The sequence below is a fragment of the Thermobia domestica genome, chromosome 4, assembly GCF_964235325.1.
Source record: "Thermobia domestica chromosome 4, izTheDome1.hap1.1, whole genome shotgun sequence".
Lineage (NCBI taxonomy): Eukaryota > Metazoa > Arthropoda > Insecta > Zygentoma > Lepismatidae > Thermobia > Thermobia domestica.
In genome coordinates this window covers 139,823,446-139,849,763 of record NC_137457.1, presented here as the reverse complement: position 1 = coordinate 139,849,763, position 26,318 = coordinate 139,823,446, and the positions used below count along the sequence as shown (strand labels likewise).

General features: G+C 34.2%; 1 long non-coding RNA gene across 2 annotated transcripts; it reads right to left on the bottom strand.

Moving 5' to 3' along the window:
- Positions 1–14,109: 14,109 nt before the first annotated feature.
- LOC145683362 (uncharacterized) lies at positions 14,110–25,232 on the bottom strand. Of its 2 annotated transcripts, none has more exons than XR_014131064.1 (3): positions 20,707–20,832; positions 16,971–17,109; positions 14,110–14,349 (listed from the first exon to the last, which is right to left on the bottom strand). It is a non-coding gene; the product is annotated as an uncharacterized LOC145683362 (long non-coding RNA). The 2 variants fall into 2 exon arrangements; XR_014131063.1 differs by lacking the exon at positions 20,707–20,832 and adding an exon at positions 25,014–25,232 and having other exon boundaries at positions 14,111–14,349.
- Between the last annotated feature and the right edge of the window lie 1,086 nt (positions 25,233–26,318).

The window sequence follows — 26,318 nt, the reverse complement described above, 5'->3', positions numbered from 1 at the left end:
TGTGAAAAATGGAATTTTGTGTGACTCCTGTGACAGATGGCTGCATTTTAAGTGTGGTAAAATAGAAAATGAACATAGGATTGATGAAGATTTAGAGTGGTTCTGCCCAACATGTAAACATGGCGGCCCAATGAACATGAATTCGTCTGATGATTATTCCGGTAACTTGCTAGAAATCATAAACATTCTACAGGAAGATATGAGGTTATTGAAATCAGAAAACAAAGATTTAATAAAAAAGAGTGAAGGTATTAGGATCAAATATTGATGCAAACAAAACTTCACACTATGAATGGACAAGAGTATGTTATAATAGACATAGGCCAACATATAATCAACCTGAGCCAGTATTAGCTAGCCCAGTAGATGGTGCGAATAAATTCAGTTTTTTAGCAAATTTTGAAAGTGAAGCTCTGACAATCAAAAATCTGTGTATATTAGTAGGTAAATTGTAGATAGTTTGAGAACAATGAACAAGAAGAAAGGGAATTACATAAATGCGAAAGGTAGTGCAAGGATAACTCCTAAGACGGTCATATATGCTGACAGTCAGGGTAGGGGATTGGCTAAACAAGTGAACCAAGATTTGAAACACGATATAATAGTAGAAGGATTTGTTAAGCCTGGAGCTAAAAACGTGGATATGTTATCCAGTGTTAATAGTCAAACAGTGAACAAAGAGGGTAACTATATTGTGATATTAAGTGGAGCTAACGAAGTGGCTTGTAATGAGAGAAGTGAAGTCGTGAAGAGAATTAAGTGTAAGCTTTCTGAACTAAACCATTGTAAGGTAATTGTAAGCAACATTCCACACAGGTATGATCTTACTGAATAATCGTGCGTGAACAAAGCAATTCAAAATAGTAATGTAAAATTAAAGAATTTGTGCAACCGCTTCCAAAAGGTCGAAATTCTCTCGAAAATAAATTAAGTCGGGAGATGTACACGCAAAATTTGTTACTATTTCATTTAAATTTGCAATCAATAAGGAACAAACTATCCGAACTTGAGTTATTTTTAGGCATTATTCCTTGTGATATTTTATGTGTCAACGAACATTGGCTAACAAGTGGTGAAATTTACATGTATACGCCAACATGTTACACGTTAGCTACTATTTTCTGTAGGGATAAAACATTACACGGTGGCGTAGACATTTATGTAAAAACTGGTAAAGGTATTGAGTACTCTGTTTTTGACTTAACTAGTTTTTGCATAGAACAGCATTTTGAGGTAGCTGGTGTGTTACTTAAACATAACAGAGTAATAGTTGTATCGGACACCGAATTCAGATATGCATATTTTTCTTAGTGGTTGGGAGAAATTAAACAGCTATCCATATAAATACAAAAATCATACAGCATTCTATATTGGCGATATAAATGTTAACGTCCTTATTAGTACACCCATTAAAGCTATGTGATGTTCTTAGGTCCCATAACTTTTATTATATTAATGACACTAGTTAACAAAGGTTTTGTTACATAAAAGGAAATACCTGTTCTTAAAGGAACGTTTTGCGCTGAATTCGAATATGCATTCGGTTTTTCTCCATCACGTACGATTTTCCCGTAACAGAGGGATTTTCGGGAAAATCCCTCAAAAATTTCCCTTTTCGTTTAGTTTCACCCCAAGATCTTGTCCCCTTGCATATACTAACATAGAAATTATACCTAAGTATACTTTGATTCATATTTAACAAACCCTCCAAGTTTCGTAATAATCGCTTTATTCTTTCTAGAGAAATAAATATGTTTGTATGTATACTGTGTGTACTGTTTATTGCACCTTATAGTAATTCTTTCAGATTTCTTAAGTAGAGGTAAAACGTCTTGCTTTATTACCACAAACACATATATAAAATATAATGCAATATAATTTACAAGTGTGACAATTTACAATAAACAATAATACAAAAGTACCAAAAGGTCATGAAAAAACAATCAAAACTATCACAATATATGAAACTTCCATTGGGTTACAAAAACGTACACTACTTCCTTCTTTTGTAAGAAATGTTGCATTATCTAACAAGACACCAACAATAGTCCCCCATCATTGAAGGATCCCATCGTCCCTGGTACCTTTTCTCCATTGCCATTATATCTTGGTGGAATCTTTCCCCCTGTTCGTCGCTGAGAGCACCTACGTTAGCAGGAAAGAAGGTGAGGTGGGAGTGCAAAAAGTGGATTTTTAAAGACATCCTACAACCCAACTCTTTGTATTTCTGTATCATGTCCTGTACGATTTCTGCGTAACTCTCAGCTTTGTTATTGCCCAGATAGTTGCGCACAACACACTTAAATGCTGTCCAGGCAGCTAGCTCAGCACTGTTTAACTTGCTGTCAAAGCTATCATCAAGTATTAATATCCTAATTTGGGGACCAATAAACACTCCCGCTGAAATCTTAGCATCACTCAAGTTAGGAAACTTATCTCGCAAATACTTGAAGCCTTCACCAGATGTGTCCATGGCTTTGACAAAGTTTGTCATAAGTCCTAACTTGATATGAAGTTTCGGTATTAATATCTTATTAGGATCTACCAAAGGAGCGTATTTGACGTTGCATTCTCCAGGTACGTAATTCACTCTAGGTTCCCATTCCTTCACTTCCTAATGTTTGTCATCGGCTCGGCTATCCCATAAACATAAAAAACATTGGTACTTCGTGTAGCCGCACTGCAGTCCTAATAAAATACCAACTACCTTGAGATCACAACATATTTGCCAACAATGGTCCTTGTAATTTATAAGATTTAGCAAAGTTGACATTATGTCATAGGATTCCTTAATCTTCACTGAGTGCGTAAGTGGTATAGAAGGTTTTTTTTATTTTCATTATGTAAAAGGACAGCTTTAAGGCTGACCTTTGACGCGTCGATACATAACCTCCGTTCTTCTGGAACGTAAGGAATTCCTAGCTCCGCCATCAACCCATTTATATCCGTACATACGCACACATTATCTTGCATTGAGAAATAGCTTGAAAATTGAACATGCCTTTTCCTGTACACTGATATGTTGTTGACTACAGCAATACAAGTGTGTTGTTGCAAATATTCATTTTTATGTCTGTGTTTGTAGTAATAAAGCAAATCGTTTTTACCCCAAATCAGGAGATCTGAAAGCATTACTATCAGGTGCACTAAACAGTGCACATAGTATACATACAAATATATTTATTTCTCTAGAAAGAACAAAGCGATTTTTACGAAACTTTTAGGGTTTATTAAATATAAATCAAGGTATACTTAGGTATAATTTCTATGTTACTATATGTAAGGGGACCGGAGCTAGGGGAATAAAATATCTTAAAAAGGGAAATTTTTGAGGGAATTTCCCGAAAATCCCTCTGTTACGGGAAAACTGTACGTGATGGAGAGAAACCGAGTGCATATTCGAATTGAGCGCAAAAAGTTCCTTTAAGATCAGGTGATTTTTCTCATGTGAAAAACAAAAAGTTTAAATTTGTTAACTAGTGTGATCAGCTCACAATAAACTTTGCATATTTAGATAATGTTTTTACTAATGAAAACAAAACTAGCCTGTTATATGGTACTGTACAACCTTTGTTGTCTGACCATGAAGGTGCATGGCTATTGTTTCCTGTGATGTCACATATGAACCCTACCTATACAGTAACTAAACGATTGTTAGGTGAACTTAACATACAAAATCTGAGATATACATTAGGGAATCTTATTTTTATTTTATTTTCTGAATGTGCCAATGTTTTCGAAGCTTTCCACAAGTTTATCAACACTTTGATTATATATTTAAATGAATGTTGTCCAGAAAAGATTAAGATGTATACCACCTACGGAAGTAAACATTCACAAACAGTACCTAATTGGTATAGGCCTCATCTTAGATCTCAGCGGGATAGACTAATCACATTGTATAATATTGCTAATATAACAGGGTTTTCTAGAGATAAAGAGAGATTTAAAATTGCTAAAAAGATACACAGGAAAGAGATTAAAGCAGCAAAACTTACTGCAAACGAAAATTGGATAAATAATTCAAAAAACAAGTGTGCAGCGGCTTGGTCTATAATCAATAAGGAAATCGCAAAATGCAATATTAAAGACCCGATACCAATAACCGCCAATGAATTCAATGAACATTTTGTAAATAACATAAGGAAATTAAGAGATAAGTCAAAAGTGAAGACTTTTCTTCTGAAAATCAAATCTATAATTTTAGTAGGTTATTAGCACAGCAAAACCTAAATAACGTCAACTCGAATTTTCAGTGGACAAGAATAAATACCATGACTGTTTTACAAACCGTTAACAAATTAAAATCTTCAAACAGTGAAGATCTTTATGGGTTTTCTAATAATTTGTTTCGAAAAATAATTGATGTTATAATTGATCTTTTGGTTTACTTATTCAATTGGATACTTTTAGATGGAATCTTTCCTGACTGCCTTAAAATGACAGTTACAGTACCTATACACAAGAGAAATGACAAAAGTAATCCTAATAACTACCGTCCTATATCATTAGTCCCAATTATTTTAAATGTTTTTGAACAATGCATCAAAATTAATTATCAATGTACTTTGAACAGAATAAAACATTCCAGAGTTCGCAATTTGGATACAGATCTGGCCTTTCCACGATAAAGGCCGTAGAAAACGTAGTATCGCACATATTAGATACCTTCGAAAATAATTTAAAAACGTGTGCAACAGTGATAGATCTAAGTAAAGCATTCGATACGGTGTCACATCATATATTGGGTGAAATTATATATTATTATGGTATTCGGGGAACTGAGTTGTCATTGATTGAGTCCTATATTAGTAATAGACGTCAATCAATTATTAACGAAAGATCAACATTTTTGGATGTAACAGCAGGGGTACCTCAGGGTAGTGTGTTAGGACCTTTACTTTTTCTTATCTATATAAATGATTTTCCGAGTTTTCTATTTTGTAAACCTGTATTATATGCTGAAGACACAACTCTTCTAAATACGGGTAAGAATTTACTAAGTGTTAAAACTAAAAGCAATGAAATGCTTGAAATATCATCTATATGGTTAAAGCATAATAAACTTTATATAAATGAATCTAACACAGAGACTATATATTTTTCTCTTAGTAATCATATGACTAAGGTAGATATGCACCATTCCGTAAAACTACTGGGAATCCATCTAGATACGAAATTAAACTGGAGTGAACATACTGAAAATGTATGCAGAAAATTATCTAGAGTGTTATTTTTATTACGTAAACTGAAAACAACAGAAACAATGCTTCTTGCAGCGTACTAGGCCTTTTTTCATTCTCGTTTACAGTATGGCATAATATTGAGGGGAAATTCACCAGGCGCCCAGACTGTCTTTAAATGGCAGAAAAAAGCCATAACAGCAATAAAAGGTTTAACTGATAGTCTATCGTGTAGACAATATTTTACAGATTTACAAATTATGACAGTTCCTTCTCTATATATTTATAGTTGTCTTTTGTACGCTAAAGAAAATGAGAGAAGTTTAGGTTATCGTAACAATATCCATGCATATAATACTAGACATAAAGATGACTTAAACACGCCTTATATTAGGCTAAGTATAACACAAAGAAGTTATAAATATACAGGAATGAAACTATATAATACATTGCCAGTGCATATACGAATGGTGTGTGATAATGATTTCAAAAAACATTGTAAATCTTTTCTTGTAAGTAATTCTATTTATAGTATCAACGAATTTGAAGACAAGTGTAAATTGTAACTTTTTTGTATATATTTATGTATATGCTGACAATGTCTATTGCAACAAACGATTTTTAATGACAATAAATATTCTATTCTATATTCTATTTTATTCTGTTCTATTCTATGTTAAATCAATCGAATATGACTGCGTCGCAAGACCATCCTCAAGTAAAATCTTTGGTGGGACCGTAATATCCTAACATTTTCCTGACCAAAAAACACAATTGGAGTGTACGAAAAGACAGATGGACCCACGGGTTCTTCAAGCAATTACAGATATAAAATCCTCGCATAATCCTGGTAGGATAAGTCTGGTATAAAACTTGTAAATATCTTGAAATGTAAATACCAACTGTCTTATTTTTCAATGATATCAATGGTGATGGTAATAATCATAATAATAATGAAAATAACATGAAACAAGCCACTTGTCAAAAATATATCTAATTCAGTTCTTATTTTTTGTCTCAATAAACAACAATATTTTATATACAGGCGCGAGAGCAGGCTTGTGTAATGTACACGATTTTCTCACTTTAGTTGAGTTTTGAAGAAAGTCAAACAAGAGTGCAGTTTAATTTTTTTTAAACTTACGTATGCGGGGCGAGAAACAGAAATTAAAACTATACAATGGGCAATGAATGAACTAGGAAGCATTCATTTCCTTTCCTGCGGTTGCTCGATAACAAGAGAACTTAATTTTACTTCAGCAGAGTCACTATGATGTAACAAACCGTACAAAAATGAATGGCAAATTATCAGTGGATGTTTTTGTTCCACATAAACTTAGTAACGTAGCTGCGGTGAGAAGCACTATCGCCGGAAATTGATTGAGTGCACTTCGTAGGAGATAAGCCGCGTGAAAACGTCACTGAAATAGTTAATGACTGTTTTACATAATCTAAACAAAATTTCAATCTAAACTACTTATAGTGTTCTTAAACCAGAAAATTCTCCTGTGTTTGTAAATTGATAACTCTCAAATTGTAGTGAATAGTTGAGAGTACGAAAGGAAGCAATATTATGAGTCCGTTATAGGACGCTTGAAGATAATTTTGGAATATAACATTTACAATATATACGCTCGATTGGTGCTCAAAATTAGGGTATTAGCATATAAAATCGATTTATAAAATAGTTAGTGTGCAGTTGGGTGCACAAGAAAGACCCCTTGGTAAGGTTCAATTTTACATTATACTCTTACTTGGGGAATTGCTACCCATACCTACTTAGGCAAAAAAAAAACTTCCCTTCAAGTCATATGATTCCTGCAGGGTGGCCAACCTCATAGGGATTACAGCTACCAGATAGATTCCGTATTATTATTATTATTATTATTATTAATAAAAGTACTAAAAACAGGTTTATCGATTCTAATGTTAAACACTTATAGAGTAAATACTTTCAAATGAATTGGGCGCCCATGAATGAGTTTTTCGTTAGTACTATACCCATATTACTCTTCATGAATATTTTAACATTATAATCAACGAAATTGGTCCTCACACTTAACTTTGCATTCAATCTAAAACCTCATAATATCTCATTGCATAATATGAAATAATCAGTGAGCTCACACTTTTAAAACATTTTTTAACATTATTCCACCCAGGAAAATTATATCGGAATGCATCCCTCATTTCACAGTAGGAGTAATATAATAATATTAAATTGGTTCTATATTTTTAGTATGGAACGTGAAAGGAGAGGAAATACACGTCTGAGCTGGTGTATTTCCCCCTCCAAATAATGGAATATCCATGATACATATGGCTGTTTACTCTGTAATTTTTGGGGCCTCTACAGCTCTGTCTTTATAGGAACTTGCAATAAAGTAGTCATATCGAAATAATAATTACAGAGAGTTTATAATGTAAACTATGGTGTTAATAATTGAAATCTCTAATACACACTATCAAACACAGGTATTTTATCCTTTCGCCGACTTTCTAGCAAACGACTAGCCTCCCCCAGGTGGTAAGCAGCAACTAAATGGTTCACGAGCGTTGCTTGAGTGTCAAATGCACTGGTTTTTCCTAACACTTTTTGCGACTCATTATTAATTTTGCAGCCCCAATTTATCAAGTATGGTGTGCAATACCTTTTTGTGGATGTAACTAGAACAATTACTGGCACACATGTTAAACACACCACTTGTGCTAATGCTACTCTCCGCCATATCTACACGTTGACAAAGTACTTTCTTCTAGTAGTTCCGTGTCTTGCACTCCTGATCCTGAGACCGACTCTGAGGGTTCGGAATCGCACGAGATAAGATCATTATTTGTATTTTCGATAATTTCTCGTGCCTTAATTGTAATACCAACATATTAGTAACGTTCTTTACATTTGTTATATTTCTCATCAGGTGTAACACTGCAGACAGGCGTCTGGCAAATGGGATCGTTGGAGCTTATACTGCTATCTTGGATTCACACATTTGACTCAATATTCATAATTTTTTCTTGATATAAACGGATTTTTTAACCCCTCATATATATAGCCTTTATAACTAGTACACATTCCTTAGTGTATACCACAGCTTTCTTGTCAATTTTTGTTAGATCATTAATGCCTATTCTAAAGGGACTTATAGCTCTGATATAGGTAACTGATCACCTGAGAAATATATGTATTTCAGAAAAATTCCCTTTCTTTGGTAATTTTAGCTATTGTGTGCAATTCGCGCTGTAAGGTCGATCACCACCTCCTTATTTCTGTTCGAATGTTTATTTCCGGGAGGTTCAGGCAGGCATACTGCCAAGGCAGATTTTATAATAATTCCACGTCATTGCCATTAGGTAATGTTGAGAAGTAATAAATATTCGAACATCTTGTAACTGACCTCAGTTACTTGTTTAATACTAAGAACGATAAGTTAGTAAATAAACGATATATAAAATTTCTAGCAGAAATTCGCCATTCCAAATATGGTAAAATTTATGGACCCCCGTTTTTCCCTCGTCCTTTTTATGACCTATCGTCGACACTGCAATTCGCCTGCTTCATGATTCGGCTTGCTTAAATATCAGCTGTCGAGGTAAATCAACACTTCTGACCTTACGCATTACTTCAACTGTTAATTAATTTGCTTAAATTAAATTTGTGTTAGGTTAAGTGTCTCTTTCAGAATCAAGCCAGCCGCTTGGCACCCCCATGGACCAGGAATGCAAACCATAGATGTTGGACCAACCAAGGAATTGGCATACGGAATACGTTGGATGGAAGACGTATAGTAAAAACCATTTTGATTAATTCTTACGTTTCCGTTTTTACTTTAGCCTGATACAGAACATACTTAAATACCTTGATTTCTTCTACTTAGGCATGAATTAAGGCAATGTAGGAATATAGTGAGTTAAGTAGTTATCAAACACTCATGATGTCTGAGATCAACATAAAAAAATCAAATAAAAGAAAGTCTAAATTTAAAAATTTGGAAAATTGATATCAATTCCAAAGGTTAAATAAATTAGTTTTAGCCGTCAATTACACCTGTGTCAGTACATTCGCTAGCAAAGTGTATTTATTATTACGATAGAGCTTCGTTTATAAGAACACAAGGTTCTGGTTAAAAATATGAGCTTATCTGATAAAAAGAGTAAATATCGCTAGTTATAAAAATTGTACTGCCTAATGTTGACAACGTTTTATAGTGATACAACAGACGACAGATTGTAGAGTTATTGGTAGAAATTTAGAAAAATAGAAAAGAAAAAATCTGACTAGTTTATAAGAATTCGGATATTCTAGTTTATAAGAATGTTTGGTTATAGGTTAAAAGCAAGAAGCTCTGTAACCTAAAAATTATTTTAACATAAAACTGTAGTGTTTAGAAAGTTCTCTGTATTCCCATCCATTACAAAATAAGATCCAGAAAATTGAACTTCCTATAAGAATGTACGAGAACTAGGATCTGTTAAACACAAGCAATTTATATGTCTATCCCGAGGTCTCCTCCCACATATTCTTTCTAAAAATATTCGACAAATATTAGAATCCCACAGGTTGTTGCATTAAATCAGACATTGAGAGTAAAACAGCATAAACGAAATTCTTCTACCTATTCCCACATATTCTGCATAAAAACAATCCTTTGATGTGTGGTCAGCACACATGTAATTATAGAGGGGAAACCTATCGACACATGCGAAATGATATGAAACTTGGATTAATAGAATCCCTCAAAGTATTTTTTATATAGCGCAAGAAATTATCAATATGATCTCTCCCATGTAAGCCCGAATGTTTTTTTTAAATACAAAATTACAAATATTCACTATGTTTTAGGACCACTGAGCACTACTGCGTAGCCACTCACCAGCCAAGGCTTAGAGGTAAGCCAATCCAACACCAGAGTTCTTCTAAGAGACCCAGTCCAGCGATAACACCGGCAGAAGGCGAATGGAAGACATGGTCCAACAAAAAGCTTGCTAATCAAAATGGAGCCAATGCTGATGTTACAGGAAGAGATTTTCATTCAGTGTACCTGAAGGGACGTAATCACATTCCTTCAAACAATATATACCCGTAAAGGCAACCAGTATCATGCCCAAACCCTAAATATTAATAAACAATCACGTTTACTGTACGCAGTATTAGATTCCCTAAACTTCATAAAGGTCTAATCTTCCGCCAAGTAACCAATCCGTAAATCCGCTATGAGGCAAAACCTCTTGTACTACATGAAAATCTCACACCTGTGAAAAGAATAAAATGACCCCTTAACATCCTACTTAGAGGCCATGGAAAAGAAAGAAAATGAATTCAATCTTCCCTTAGGAGAAGACCTTTCGGATCAATTATCTTGAGTTTGTTTTCTACAAAAGGAATCTGGACGATAAATATCCTGTAGAAAGAAAACCAGAAAGGAATCACGTCAGACACCTACCGAAGGAGCGTACCCCTGGTGGTGAGGAAATCAACCCGAATCTACATCTCAACAGCATGTAACCCAAAGCTGTCGACCTTTTTAGTGGATCCAATGGAAGGAATAACATCGAATTATTCCAGGAACTATGTCCCCCTCCATGGGGAGAGGTCCGCCAAAGCCAAATGACAACCACTGTGAAAAATTAGTGAATATGTACTAGTGATCCCAATGAAATTCTACATATATCAGTGTATATAGCCAAGTGAATACCCACACAGCAATGAAATATTTTCAAAACGTTTTTAAAACGTACCATTATTTTCCTTCAGAAAATGTATCCTACTTCCCTTAAGGAAATATATTCCATATGTTGTTGAAAACATTTTCCAAATGATACTGAAAATATTTTCGCAATATACTCAAAAACGTTGTAGAAATATTTTATACGCCGTTAGAAAAGTTTTCCAAAAAATGTTTTCTGAATCATTTCCACACATTACTGAAAATGTATTTGAAACGTTTTATACAATGTTAACGGAATGGTTTTTAAAATGTTTCGCATGGAATATTTTAAAATCATTTGCCAATAACACTGAAAATCATTTGTCTAAAATAAAGAAATTTTTTCTAAATATTTTTACAATGTATTGGGTACTTAGTTGAAATGTTTTCTGAAGATTTCTAATCCATTTTTAACAAAAATTAATGTTCTGTAAAATAACAATTTTAAAATATTTTCCACTCATACCAAAAAATATTTTCTATACATGACAAAAAATATTTAGTGAATATTTTCCGTACATCACAGAAAATATTTAATGAACATTTTCTGTGCATGACAGAAAATATTTAGAGAATATTTTCTGTACATGACAAAATATTTAGAGAATATTTTCTGTACAAGACAGAAAATATTCAGAGAATATAAGGTAGACATATCAAAAACATTTTCAAATTATTTTCCTTGGTGTTTTGTAACAGTAGAAAATGTTTAGAAAATATTAAACTAGTTTCAGATATGAATTTGTGCTAAGAAAGAAAATATTTACGATTCATTTTTCAAATAGCAATTGATAAGTTTTTGATTTGTTTTTGCATGTAGTTTCAGAACGTACTTAAAATACTTTCTAACGAATTCTGGTTTTCGCATAGAATATTTTAAATTCTTTCTGAATATTTTTTCGTCATTACCACGATAACACCTACAGTTTGAAATACATTTCTTTCTTCAATACTGAAGGAAATGCATACTGAACAGTTTTCCAACTCTTGTAAGTTAAAATATCTGGATTTCATTTTTACAAATTGATGGGATGGTAGAAGTCTGTGTATGTTGGAACCGGTTTAGAACACGGAAACTTCCATCATCACATAAATTTGTGGAAATAAATTCTAGTATTCTAACTTATAGGTTAAAGAAAGAAATGTATTTCAAACTGTAGGTGTTATGGTGGTAATGACGGAAAAATATTCAGAAAGAATTTAAAATATTTCTCTGCGAAAACCAGAATATGTTAAAAATATTTTAAGTACGTTCTGAAACTACATACAATAACAAATCAAAAATATATCAATTGCTATTTGAAAAATAAATCGTAATTATTTTCTTTGTTAGCACAAATTCGTCTGAAACTAGTTTAATATTTTCTTAACATTTGCTACTGCTACAAAACACCAAGAAAAGTAATTTGAAAATGTTTTTGATTTGTCTACCTTATATTCTCTGAATATTTTCTATCATGTACAGAAAATATTTTCTAAATATTTTGTCATGTACCCGGGATCCCTTAATATTACAAGGCGACACCACAGGGGGCACTGTGCAGTACAAGTGGAGAAAACTAAATTATCTCGGACACACATTCTATATCTATGTCAATATTCATTTAAAAATATGGAGGAACAATAACAATCGGAACAAATCACATACATTTTGTGAAAAGTATTCTTAATGGAACTAAAAAAAAAAAATGCTATAGTACAGTTTCTTACAGAAGTATTAAAAATATACGAAACTTACAAGCACGTGTATATAATGAGTTTTTCTTATAAAGAATCACTATAAAACGTGATCATATCATCATGAAACCATTTTATTGCACCATGACTCTTAACACAAGGACGACGTGGACCACTCAGATGTCCACAGTCGAGGTGTCTTAATTGTGCTCTTCGTTGTATGTTTTACACAACACTAAAACAGCTATTGTAGTGCGTAGAATAAATGACAGCACAAGGAAGACATCCCAGTTATCAACATGTGAGTGGTTCATGTCGTCCTTGTGTTGAGTCATCATGGAATAACTCGAGTATAAAGGAATCAGGTCTACTAAGCTAAAGTACATAATTACAAAAGGAAAGAAAATGCAAGACTGGACTAACATTTGAACCTGTAACTTCAACTTACCGTATCAATGCATTAACCACTAGGCTACTCACTGTTTCCGAATAGTCATTCATTCTACCACTCCTGAAGTCAGTGCTCAAGCAACCAGACCGCATTGACTATACCGCAACTTGTAAAGTACTTGGGCAACCAGTGTCTATACTACAGAACCCCACTGGTGGTAAGATTTATACATGATAAATGGGGAAAATAACTTATTTTATATCATGTAAATATTTAATGCGATATACAATCGATTATTTCTTTGAGTTATCGTATATAATAGAGAAATTGTCCTTAAAATGATCTAAATTCCACCATCCTACATTACTTATGATTACATAACAAACCGAAAGCCAAATAAAGGAATGAACCTTCAAAAGACAATACATAAAATAAAATCCTCTAGATTTATTGAGAATAATTACAGTAATAATCTATTAAATTTTACATTAAGTATACATTTGTAGTACACAATATATTTACTGTGAATACATAAACAAAAAGTCTATATTAATTTAAGTCTACTAATTGCATACCGTACATTATAATAGTTTGAAATGTATACACACCTCATCAGTGTATCAATTTTAACAAGTTTTATTTAACATTTAAAATAAAATAAAATAAAATAAAACACTTTGTAAGAAAAGTTTGAACAGAGTTGCATCTTACAAACTCTTTCCCACACCCTAGTATTGTAGTTCAGAAGATGACTGTACCAATCACCGAAAACCAAGCAGCAGAATCATGCGTTTACTTACGTCCCCCCTCCCCTCAACACACACAAAATAAGTTAAACTATTTCTCGAAAAGTTCTCTGTCACCTTCATCTAAGAATATATTTAACGATACGAAGTAGGTATATTATACATTACTTTAGAATCTGAAGTGTGATTTAACTGCCATAAATTAAAACAGCATAATATGCACGCAAATTAGCTTAAATGAGTACCATACATATCACACGAAGCGAGCTACGCCAATAAAAAAAAATAATAATAAATCACAGTCAATAAGAATTAATTTGATCTTCAGTCTATATTTTTAAATTGGTGTTATGTTGACGCTATGAATTTTGGGCTTCCTATACTAAATGTCTCTATGCCAAACTCTCTATATATACAAGTTTTTCGTCGAATCTGCAAATTGAGCAAGCCGCGCGCTAATGATGGGAGGCTGATGATAGTTCATCACATAGGAAGACACTTTGAAATGCTAGGTGAGTCACAACACTTTCTTCCTTTTTCTGGGATTCATCCTTACTTACGGTCAAATTTGGTACCGTCTATGTAGTACCTGTGTGCGGCGTACCTTGAAATCATCTCGGTTGATAGCCTCCAAACACAGTGGACTCCTAAAATAAAGCAATTGTAAAATTACTATTTGTAGCATGTGTGGCAAAATTTAAAAACAAAAGATATCTCAGAATCAAGGTTAAGTCAAACGAAGCGTTTTATGCTGTTTTCTTTTTTTTATCTTACCTCAGGCTATCCAAAATACTAAAACATTGTTTCCTATACTTTTGGAAGTTATATACTAAATATCTTAATAAATATCACTCAAATTTGGTACGCTGAATAAAGTTATAGTGTAGATATAGAATTGAAACTATGATCCAAACTTAAAATAATGATATTACAGAACACAATAAACTTAACTTAGGATGAAAATGGAAATTGTAGATGCATGAGTATTACTGAACGAAGGAAGGAAAGTAACTCAGCTGGGTTACGAGTTTGACAGAGTTCATACACAGAAATCGTTCGGTGGTTTATATTTCCTGCTTCGACTTAAAAGATAAAGAAGATAAGCTCGCTTTAAAAAGAGTTAAAAAGAAAAAAACTTTTAAAAGATTTAATTTATTCTGAATTTTTGTTCAGTATTTGCAAATAAATAATGTAGAAAACCGACACAGAGCTTGCCCGCTGGACTCTGGCGCCCAAATCCCAACTCCGCTATATGCATGCCTGCCATAAAGTAATAGAGATAAAAACTTTTTTAAAAAAGTGCAGATTAAGCCTAGCTTAATATTTACATTTTTTTAAACGATACCTACAGTATGGCGCTAAATTCGTCGTACAAAAGCAGAGGAGTGTTTCCTGAGAGTAAAACAAACAAAAAAGTTCCAATAAACTTACGGCGAAAAGCCCATCGTTCACGTGTTATAGGCTGCCGAAAACATGAAAAAATCAATTCTAAAGGTCCATAGCTCCAAAACTATGGGACCTACCAAAGTCGGGTCAAGACTTCACTTAGGAACTAATATGTGCTCTATCCAAAAATACATGTTTTAGAATCCTAAGGTACTCACGCAACAATTTTTATGGAGGTTGTTGGAGAATACTTTATATCATAGGCCCGCAGTCAAACTCCCTCTATAAACATTGTTGTGGAAGCACGTGAGGATTCTGAAACACTCATTTTTGGATAGGGAACATATTAGGTTCTAAGTGAAGTCTTGACCGGACCCAGGTAGGTCCCAAAGTTTTGGAGCTATGAACCTTTAAAGTTCATTTTTTCATGATTTCAGCAGCCTATAACACATGAACGATGGGGTTTTCGCCCTATGTTTATTGGAACTTTTTTTTTTTTTTTACTCTCAGGAATCACCCCTCTGCTTTTGTACACCGAATTTAGCGCCATGCTGTATAAATTAATAAGGTAGAAGTATATATGGTCCTTCTCACTATGCTCACTTATATATATATATATATATATATATATATATCTTAAAGGCTAGTGATAAATAACACCAGCCCTCTGCTCCTATACCACCTATACCACCGTTTGGACGCAAAGCCGTATATCTAAATAGGTTAATCTACTTAAATGGGTTATATTGTACTTCAAAAATAGAAACCGGATGATTACGTACTAAAAGCCTTAAAAATAGGCATTAATATCACTAAAACTCAAAAAATAACTGCACAACCTAAAATTAAGAAGTTCGGAAAGGTTAAATTTGATCCACATTTTCTTTAAAATGCCATGGTAAACAGTCACTGAAAGTCTCAGTTGCAACAAATGCTTAATTTAGTTCTAATATTTTTTTGTATAATGCAAAAAAGATGGGTCTAATTATTTTGTTTTTAGAATGATATATCCTAATTTCAGGAAAATCGGAGACAATGACCTGCAGAAATTTTTCTCAGCATGAATCTATATTGGGCTAAAATAAAATTTGCTGTAGGCATCCTACAGCACCCCAAAGTAAACTTCTGTGAAGTTATCTTTACAATATCCCTAACGTAAAGGATATTCATAACTTCATAGCAATTCATAACACTGCATTACTGCTTATTACTACGTACTTGCAACACAGATAATTGGAAAGAAAACAACAGTGAAATCTAATATACCTATTGAATAATTTACTTTGTCTTATGTTACAATTACCATGACATTAACATTCCATGACGGAATTATGGCCAAATCCAGCATTATTCTGCAATGTCAACAGTTTCAAAATTCTGTACGGCGAATTCTTTCATCAGCTTGAATCTATTTTCTTCTTTCAGTTCAGTTGAATTTGAGTTTAACGTCCCGTGAACAGCGAGGCCATACAAAACGTGAACCTACTGATTAACGTGGAATCCGAACCACGACGTGAGCTCTCGTCGGGAATTTTCTTCTTTTCTTGGGCGAATCGTCTTCTCGAAGCATTGCCTCGTGTCCTGCTTCTCTTTTTTCTTTCGAAATGCATCAATAAAGCGCCAAATCAACCAATGTCGTTTCTTTACGTTCGATATATTATAAAGAACAGAAGTTTGTTTATTTTGGGGTGTCATTGGCTACCTACAGTAAATTTTATTTGACACATTCTTTCTATTTAAATGTATAGTTAGTGCCTATTTCTATGAAAATTTATTAATATTATAGTGTCTCAACTTTCTATCAATACAATAGAGTCTCAACTATATGGATTAATGGGCATATCGAATAATAATAATAATAAAACATTCAATAAATACTCACTTCCTGAACTACCCAATACATAGCATAAAGAACACCATTTTCATTCCAAAACCAGCTCGTATTCATCTTTTCTGATCTCTCGGAACAGGTCAGTACTTAATAAACATTTCTTATGTTTTGTACCACGTGTTTTAATAATCTATTATAGAAAAAGAAAATGCAAAAAATTAATATATGTACAGTATTTTACAAATTTTAAGTTACATCTTTATAGTAACTAAAAATTAATGAGAAACGTACATTGTTTTTAACTTAAATTAGATATCTGGTGCCTTCCATTTCAATTGAGGCAAAAATAAATAAATAAATAAATAAAAATAAAATTGTACCATCACCATCTCAGATATTGTTCAAACTTTTTTTTTAATAGAAACTAGACGTGTTTTAAGCGACCCGTATTTTTTTTCGGAAAAAAAAATCCCACCAAGTAATGGGCCATCAAGGACGGGGAGTACAATTCATGAATTGTAGAAAACGTGGAAAATGGTCAAATTCGGAGCCTCACAATTCAGCAATGGAGACATGTAGAGTTATAATTCTTGTTGTGGTATGCACATAGGGATATGAATAAACTATATTTTATTATAGTTTGGTTTGCATATGCGTATCTTTTTGTACATAATTTAACAAATGAACGTAAGTTTATGTGAAAAGTCTAAGTTTATGCTTTCTTCCGAGCACTTCCGGTTCGAATTTTAAATTCCGTTTTCAAGGTTGGTAAGACCTAGTTACCCGCTTCCCCCCCCACACACACACAAAAAAAAAGTATCGCTTCTGTGTGCAACCGTTTTATCGCAAAAAATTTGAGAAATTGTCAAATTTTCAAAAATCGTCATTTTCTCGAAAACATCATAATTTAAAATTCTTAAATTTTGTCAGATGGTTCAACTGTACATGAATAATAAACACCAAATAGCATTCTCGACCAATGCTTCATGAATGAACTACAGCCTTTTTAAGTTAGCGAACTTTCTTTAACTTTGAAGTCACAGTTGGCAACAATGAAAACAATGAAAGTGTAAAAAAATGTTACCGCAAAGCATCGTGTAAAATTTCAAGATACAAATTCTATTTTACTGCATGTGGACTTCGCTTAAATTGGACTGTTATTCTGCAAAGGGAAGTTCAGAATGATCACTGGAGAAACGAGCAAATGTCCTTCTTTACGGGAGTGATATATTATTATGAAACAACTGACAGTTTTGCCGTAATAAGCGATGACAAAACACACGATTCGGCTCGTACTCATAGCCATGAATAAGATTCTAAAAATACTCGAAGAAAAGCGATAATATACGTTATAGAAAAAGGTTCGAACACGTGAGAATAAGTGTCTACAATTTCATAAACCGTTTCAGTGATTTCTGATGGTGCTGCATTCCACTTTAAAAATTGCTTTCAGATGTCCAAGATGCAGACAGGTCCGATAAAGCAGTGGCTTTTCAGTGAAACCGGCCGTGGTAAGGGCCTCTGCGACGTATTGGGGAGAGGGGGGGATAAGAATGTGGCAACCCGGGAAAACGAAAAACAGATTCACAGTATTAAACCTGCAGAAAAATTCGTGAGTATAGTGCAAGTACCAACTCCGGGTATTACTCTCGTCTTGTTGCCAAACACCGAATTCGACAATTAAAAAAAAAAAAAAAAAAAAAAGTGGGAAAGTGTGCGACCGGTAACTGGTATTTACCGAAGTCATCTTTGGCTTTTATGGCAGTAACGGGTCATCATGGACTAACTTCATGCTTTCCCCAAAATCGAGCTTCTGCAATTCAAAGTGTAGATTTAAGAAATCTGCAAAAATGAACTTTTGTTACATGCATATATGATAACCAGTGATGGATAGCAGAAATATTATCAATAAATCATAAATTACATGAAATTGCAGTGTTCTTTGTGTTTCCAGGAGGCGCGGTAGCTCAGTGGTAGAGCGTTCACCTCCGGTGCTTAGGGTCCTTGGTTCGATCCCAGCTCGCGCCGTGTGGACTTTGTGGTGGACAAACACCGTGCTGGTGGGTTTTTCGAAGTTCTCCCGTTTCCTCCCACTTTCTTCATTCCACCATTTCACTCATTTCTCATAATCACTGTCTCCTTTAGCCTAACCGGCATAAACGTGGGACGTAAAACGCCCAAGATTTCATTTCATTTTTTTTCTTTGTTTCCACATGGACCTTCAACAGGGTACACGTTTCGAGAAGAGAATATAAGTGTTTTGTGACTATCGACAACGTGCTACGAGTTGTGAGTGCACCAACACCTATTGGAGCATCTGCCATGCTGACATGCTATTAGCGAAGAAAACACTAAGCAAGCAAATAATTACTTCAGAGTGGAAAAAATCAGTGAAACTTTGTATCCGAAAACCATTTTAAGTAAGTTTAAAATTTGTTTCGTAATCGTAATTTTCACCTCAGGATACATCGGTTTAAGAAAACGGAGTAGGGGGAGGCTCATCTTATTATTTCAGAGAGTCTTTTTGATCAAAATAATAAAAAGGAGCCAGGAAAAACTTTTATTCTTTATTTAATGAATGTGAACCACAAACATCATCAAATTGTTGCACTTTCATTGTTTTCAGTGTTGCCAACGGTGATATTGAAGTTAATGAAACCTCGCTAACTTCAAGAGGCTGTAGTTCATTCGTGAAGCCTTGGTCGACAATGCTATTTGGTGTGTTTATTATTCATGTAAAGTTGAACAATTTGACAACATTTCAGGATTTTAAATTATGGTGATTTCGAGAAAGGTGATTTTTGAAAACTTGACGGTTTCTCGAATTTTTTGCGACAAAATGGTTGCACACACAAGCAATACATTTTTTTTTTCGACAAGCGGGTTACTAGGTCTTACCAACCGTAAAATAGAATTTTAAAATTCGAACCGGAAGTGCTCGAAAGAAAGCATAACCTTCGATTTTTCAGATAAACTTACGTTCATTTGTTAATTTATGTACCAAAAGATACGCATGCGCAAACCAAACTATAATAAAATATATTTTATTTATATCCGTATGTACACTCATGTCCAAAATGATTGTCGCATATCTATAACTGTCTTCTTGTAAGAATATAATTTGATAATGATGTTGCAGGGTACTATAGATACTGATACTACATGTATAATCGGGAAATGTATACTCGTAGTAAATTTCAGAAGAAAAGAATTACAAACACGAAAATTAGAATGAGTAAAACAAAATGTTGCTAAATTGACAAGAAAGTTTTATTTTCGTTTTATTGTTCTTATTTACTGCTCTTTTGACATGAAATTTGCCACATACATCGTCCTTCCCGATTATACACACACTACATTATAAGAAATACCGGACGAATTCGTTATCAAATTATATTCCTAGAACAACATATTTATAGACATGCGACAATATTTTTTGTCATGAGTGTACATACCACAACAAGAATTATAACTATCTGTCTCCATAGCTGAATGGTGAGCCTACGAAGTTTACCATTTTCCACGTCCTCTAAAATTCGTAAATTGTATTTCCCGTTTTGATGGCCCATTACTTGGCGGGAAAATCTTTTCCGACAACAAAAAATACGGGTCATTTAAAAAACATGTCTAGTTGCTATATAAAAAAGTTCCAACAATATCTGAGATGGTGATGCTACTTTTTTTTTTTTTTTTTTTTTTTGCTGAGTTGAAATGAAAGGCGCAAACCATTATTTATGTTATTTATATGTAAGGCATAGTTGTATGGGATATAAAATTTTTACACTACCTTCGGTTACGTGCATATCCACCGTCGCTGACATGCCCGCTCCATACGGAAGCACATTAAGCTCATCCTGCTACGCCCTTGTGCTCACTCTGTTAATAATATTCGTGCTTTTCAGTGGCTATCTAGCACTGGTTGGTTCGTATTTTTGCACTGTCGTTCTATCATTGCTTTTTTTTATGGTAATCTTTACTTTCAATTTTTTAATACATATATATTTGCGCCTGATTTACATAAGAGTTGTACTTCTGCACTTCTGATGCACAGAGTTAAGTTGTTCTAAAGGAGAATATACTTTCGGAAAGAAGAACAGGTTACAAATACAAAACATACCTAAAAAATATAAAAACTTACTCTTTTCTTTATCATAGCACTATCGTATTCTAGATTCCTCACCCAACTAAATGAGGATTTCACTTACGAAGTATCAATAACACTAAAACTGTATTCTGTAACCATAGCCGCCCGCTGCAGGGAGCACTTGCTTTAACAATGGATTTTCCTAATTAGTATTAAAATATGCTAAATTTTTTATTCACACACAACAGTTAGTAAAGTTAGCAGTGAGTTGTAATAATTGTATTTTACATTAAATATTATGTGGTTCTAGGTATTTGTATCCGTGACTTTGCTTGTATGTCGGTCCTTTTGCCCACTCCCCCCTGTAAAAAAATCCTGTGGGAGTTACTATGTCTACATTTCCCTTTAAAATTCGCTTATACGAGAGCAACTAATTGTTAATAAAGATGAATATATTTATGATTACGCCAACCACACGATTAAATTAATCGAGAGCCGTAATTAGTAGACGCTACTTTAATTGGTTAGTGCATCGCGTACACGACAATGACAACTAGCATATCTGAGGATGTTTCATACTGTGACCAGAAAACTTTACTTCGAAATATCCCATACTGCAGCTAATTTAATATTATATAAGAATTTCGATACTCGAAAAGAAAGATCAATTGAGACGTGTTAATTTATCCTGAATAACTGAGTCCTGCAACCAAGGAAGAGGGGTTCAAATAACTAATTGTCTATAACAGCCCAAGTACCGGCAATAATTAAGTGCAATGAGCAATTACAAAGACGAGACGGCTATTTTTACCGCAAAACTGTACAGCTGTTATTCCTTTTGCTTAATGTAACCAAGTAAGTTGGTTAACACGCACTTGGACCTGGTCGTCACTGGGGGTGTGGTAAGAGGATAGCAAATCACCAGCCACCATTCACTGCGCTCAGCGAGCCACGAGTAACCAAGCTGGCAACTCCCCATAAACGTCACTACAAGTTTTCACGGGAAAGCAACGATTATACCTTCCGTACTATAGTAATCCAGGAAAAGGCAAAGTGTAGTTTCACTGAGTACTGCTCGATTACTATTCGGCTACACGACTTCTAGCGTAGTTTTAACCGAAATTCGACTATCAGCAGCTAAGTTATCATTTAATTCTTACTCTGCACACGAAAAAAAAAAAAAAAGTTCATATGGACCCGTGGTCAAACGTCTATAGTTACAGGCTGCCGAAAACGTGGGAAAAGGAAATTTAGAGGTCCAGAGTTCCACTACTGTGAGACCGATCCCAGTCGAGTCAACACATTACTTAAGAGCTACTACGTGCCTTATCCAAATATCCATATTTCAGAATCTTGTGGCACTTACACATTAATTTTTATAGAGCCAGTTGAGGAATACTCAGAAAAGTTGAAGTGCTCATAAACTGTCCATTGATACGCAAGCACCGCAGAATTCTGAAACATGGGCATTTGAATAGGGCACATACTAGTTCTTAAGTGATGTCTTCCTTGACTGCGCTCGGTCCCACACTGAAGCTATAGATTTTTAAAGTTTATTTTCTTATGTCTTCGACAGTCTATAGCTTCGGAAGTACGGACTTTTGACCACAGGTCCATATGAACTATTTCTTTGCTCTGATGTGACAAATCACCTCTGTAGGTTTGATGCTTTAAATTTTCTTACATCCTATATATATATATATATATACCAGGGTTGGCTGGTTTAAACCAGCTGGTTTTTTAAAAAAAAACCAACTGGTTTAAACCAAAAAAAAAAAAAACGAAAAATGTTCGTAAAAGTGTAAGTGTTTGTAAAATCTTGATGAACAGACATTTGTGGGTTATCACGTTTCACTCCCATTATTCGTGTTATATTCAGACCTAAATTCCCCATGCATTACTCAAAAAGATTATACTACAAAAGCAACTTTTTTTTTAAGCTTATAAATGTTTGTAATTTTTTTGTAGTTATTATTATTGTTATGTAATTGCAATCGAAGAAAAATACTAAATATTGTTTCGTTCCAATGTTTACTATTGATAAAATACTTCGAAATGCCGTACTTTGTGTGTGTGTGTGTGGGGGGGTCATACAGACCCCACGAGAGGCAGTTAGTGAAATAAGAAGTATTTCTGGTATCTATTTATGTATAAATGAGTCTGAGCCAAAGTGGACTCAAATAATTCGTATCTTTATTCACTTTTCTTACTGATATGCAAATTAAGTTGTTGTATTTCTTTAATTTTGATCAATAAAAGTCATTGTTAACTAACTTGAACTAAATTAGTTCTTCTGTACTCCGTAGTACTTTGAAATTGTCCATATGTAATTCTGTATAATAGTTTCACTTGTGCAGCTGTTTATCTTTTTGCTCTTCTGAAATTACTCTTGACAATTATATCAAGAAGCATGTAAAGATCAGTTCAACGTATTTTTATGAGGATTCCTTCGTAAGTGAGTCGGCAGACGTATCGCATTTGTGGCTAATTAGTCCGGGTTCCGAGTTCAAATGGAGGACAATTTCTCTCGGATGTAACTCGAGAAGCGGTTTTTATTCCGCATTAAGCTTATGTGACCCCTTTCAGCATAACCCGGTTGTTGCATAATAACATCAAAATGAAACAAACTTATTTCTGTCCATATATGATATGAATATATAGAGCAAATTATTTAAACCAAACAAACCTGGTTTAAATCAAAAAGGAAGTTTTTTTTTTTTTAATAAGAACCATGGTTTTTGCCAATCCTGATATATACTAATATAAAGAAACTTGGAGAAAGTTATATTGTCTACTGTAACGGTTAGTGACATAACCAAGAAGGCAGCAATCTTCTAGAACACAGGCCCGTCTTCCCATTTAGCAGTAATAAAAACAGAAAACAACGTGCCCTGCGGGGCACTAACCCGTCTCCACTCGCTAACGCTCACTCGGCATTATTATGTGAATTAAATGTAAAACTTTGGTAAAGAAAGAATCCAATTATTACACTTCTAGCCAAAAAGTAGGCGACGACCAACTTCGGAATAAATAGTTGTTAGTGTGCTATTCCACTATCATCGTTTATGCGCGTAACCCCCGTCGATGACGCGCCTGCTCCCTACGGGCGCACCCTTATCACTCGGTCTTTCGTGCTGCACTTCTGCCCTGACTCAGTTAGATAGCACTCGCGCTTTTCAGTGGCTACCTAGCACAAACTGGGGCTTAAGTTTAGAGTTGCCTCTCCAGTCTGTAGGTGCCCTTGGACTTTGCAACATACAAAAAACAATGCTTAAAGTATTAAAAATTATTACATTTCACTTAACTTTAGTACTCCGTTGGCTTTACAAAAATTTAAAAGGTTTTCTTCATTATTTTTGAGCATTCATTACACCTGTTCGGCATATTTTACAACTACCATGCTGCTGAAACCTTCCGCGAATGCTTCCGCATCCGGCAAATAGTACTAACTTCCACATATCTTTTCTCGTATTAAACATAACTCTCATACCGAACTTAAATTCCTAAACATCAAATAAAAACTTCAAATTATCATTTCTTACCTCATTTCTCCTGTAAATTTTCCTGATTGTTATAAAAAGCGGTGCAGATTGACATAAGGAGAGGTCAGTATAAGGACGGTATGGACGTACAACATAAAAATTACAGTGCATAAGGGTAAGTCACGCCCCAACTACGCATCGATAAGTAGGGCCCTTTGAAAAAATATAGTAGAGTAGGGTATGGTAAAGTAGAGTAAGATATAAATAAGTAGGGTAGGGTTTAGCTTAAGGTTAGGTAAGTTTTGATTCTTTTTCATAAAATTATTAATGTGTAATTTCTCCTTTCTGAGTGAGAGTATCTGCTGGAGCGGGCGTTGTAAATTAACCCGTGCATAAATCACAAACCAGTTTGGGGTTGAGGGGCAACTCTAAACTTAAGCCGTTAACAGAAATACAAAGCTCTACCCTAACCTGAAAATGGAAGAAATTTGTGAAATGTTATAAATATATAAATAAATAAAAACTTACTTGTTTCAAATGTTAGCTTCTTTCTTTCTTTCTTCATCACTATTAACAGTGTTTTTCTCGCCTCCGACTTAAATGTAGTCTTAGTAGGCTCCAAATGCTAAATTCGTTATGTGATCTCTATTGAACATTTTGACTTGTTACTATTTTCTTCAATGGAAGGAATATTTCAAGCAATTTATTTGTATTCATCTTCACAAATGAATGATGCACCAGTATCTAACACTCATTTGTTATCAACACTCGCTGGTTCAAATCAGCGTTGCCAGACTGACAGTTCGGAATTATTCCAAAACCTGATCGAAATTATGCTAGATTCGGTCAAATTATGCTAGATCCTCATAATTACTATATCAGGAGTTTTAAAAGAAAAAAGAACGAAGTTGAGATACGATAACGTAACTTAAAATACGCAGAGCTCAAGAATGCGTGGATAGAACTCAATACTACACGCACCAAAGCTTCAACTCAACTAAACTAGTGCAGTCGTTGCCAGACTCAATGGCGTATATATCGTATAAATGAATGCAAAGTGTTTGTTTACATATTTGGAAAGAAAATTACCTAGCAGCATAAACGGAGTTGGGAATTGTCTGCTGGGGGGGGAGCAAATTTTTGGTCGGTCCCTGACCTTTCATTTCAGGAAAAAAGGTGGTCATGATGTCAGAAATAAAGATGGTGAAATTGTCAAAATGTTGGCAGGGGATAATGGCCCCCATAGCTCCGACCATGCCTCGCAGTTAAAGAACTAGTAAACCGTGGGTTAAGCCACAAAAAAAAAAAAAGCCCAAAGCCATTTTTAACTTACTTCGGAAAATAAGACTGCCTGTATGGTTTACCGACTATATGAATCGATGAAAGAGGATACATTTCTGCCGTTCTTTTTCTTCCCACGACCAACTTGTTTCTCATCTTCAGGTTTTACGGCTTTTTGATAAACTTGCTGAAATTATGTTAGATTTGGGTAGGATGCTAAAAGCAAGATGCTAGATCCCAAGAAATGCAAATTATGCTAGATCTAGCATCATTATGCTAGATCTGGCAACGCTGGTTCATATACTTTCCCCTGGCGCTGCATACTACAGGTAATAGAATGACGTGTAAGGCTGCGCCTCCATTGCTTCCGAATGCGATTGCGAATGAGAATCAAGTTGCAATGTCTCTTTCAACCCTTCAATGTGAAATATTTTTGCTTCAAAATTCGTACCTTAAAATCTTGAGAGCACGAAGAAGACGAATGCGGATAAATGACATATTTTGCACATTTAAAGGATGAATGGCATTTCCTTTGTGTGCAAAATAGACTGA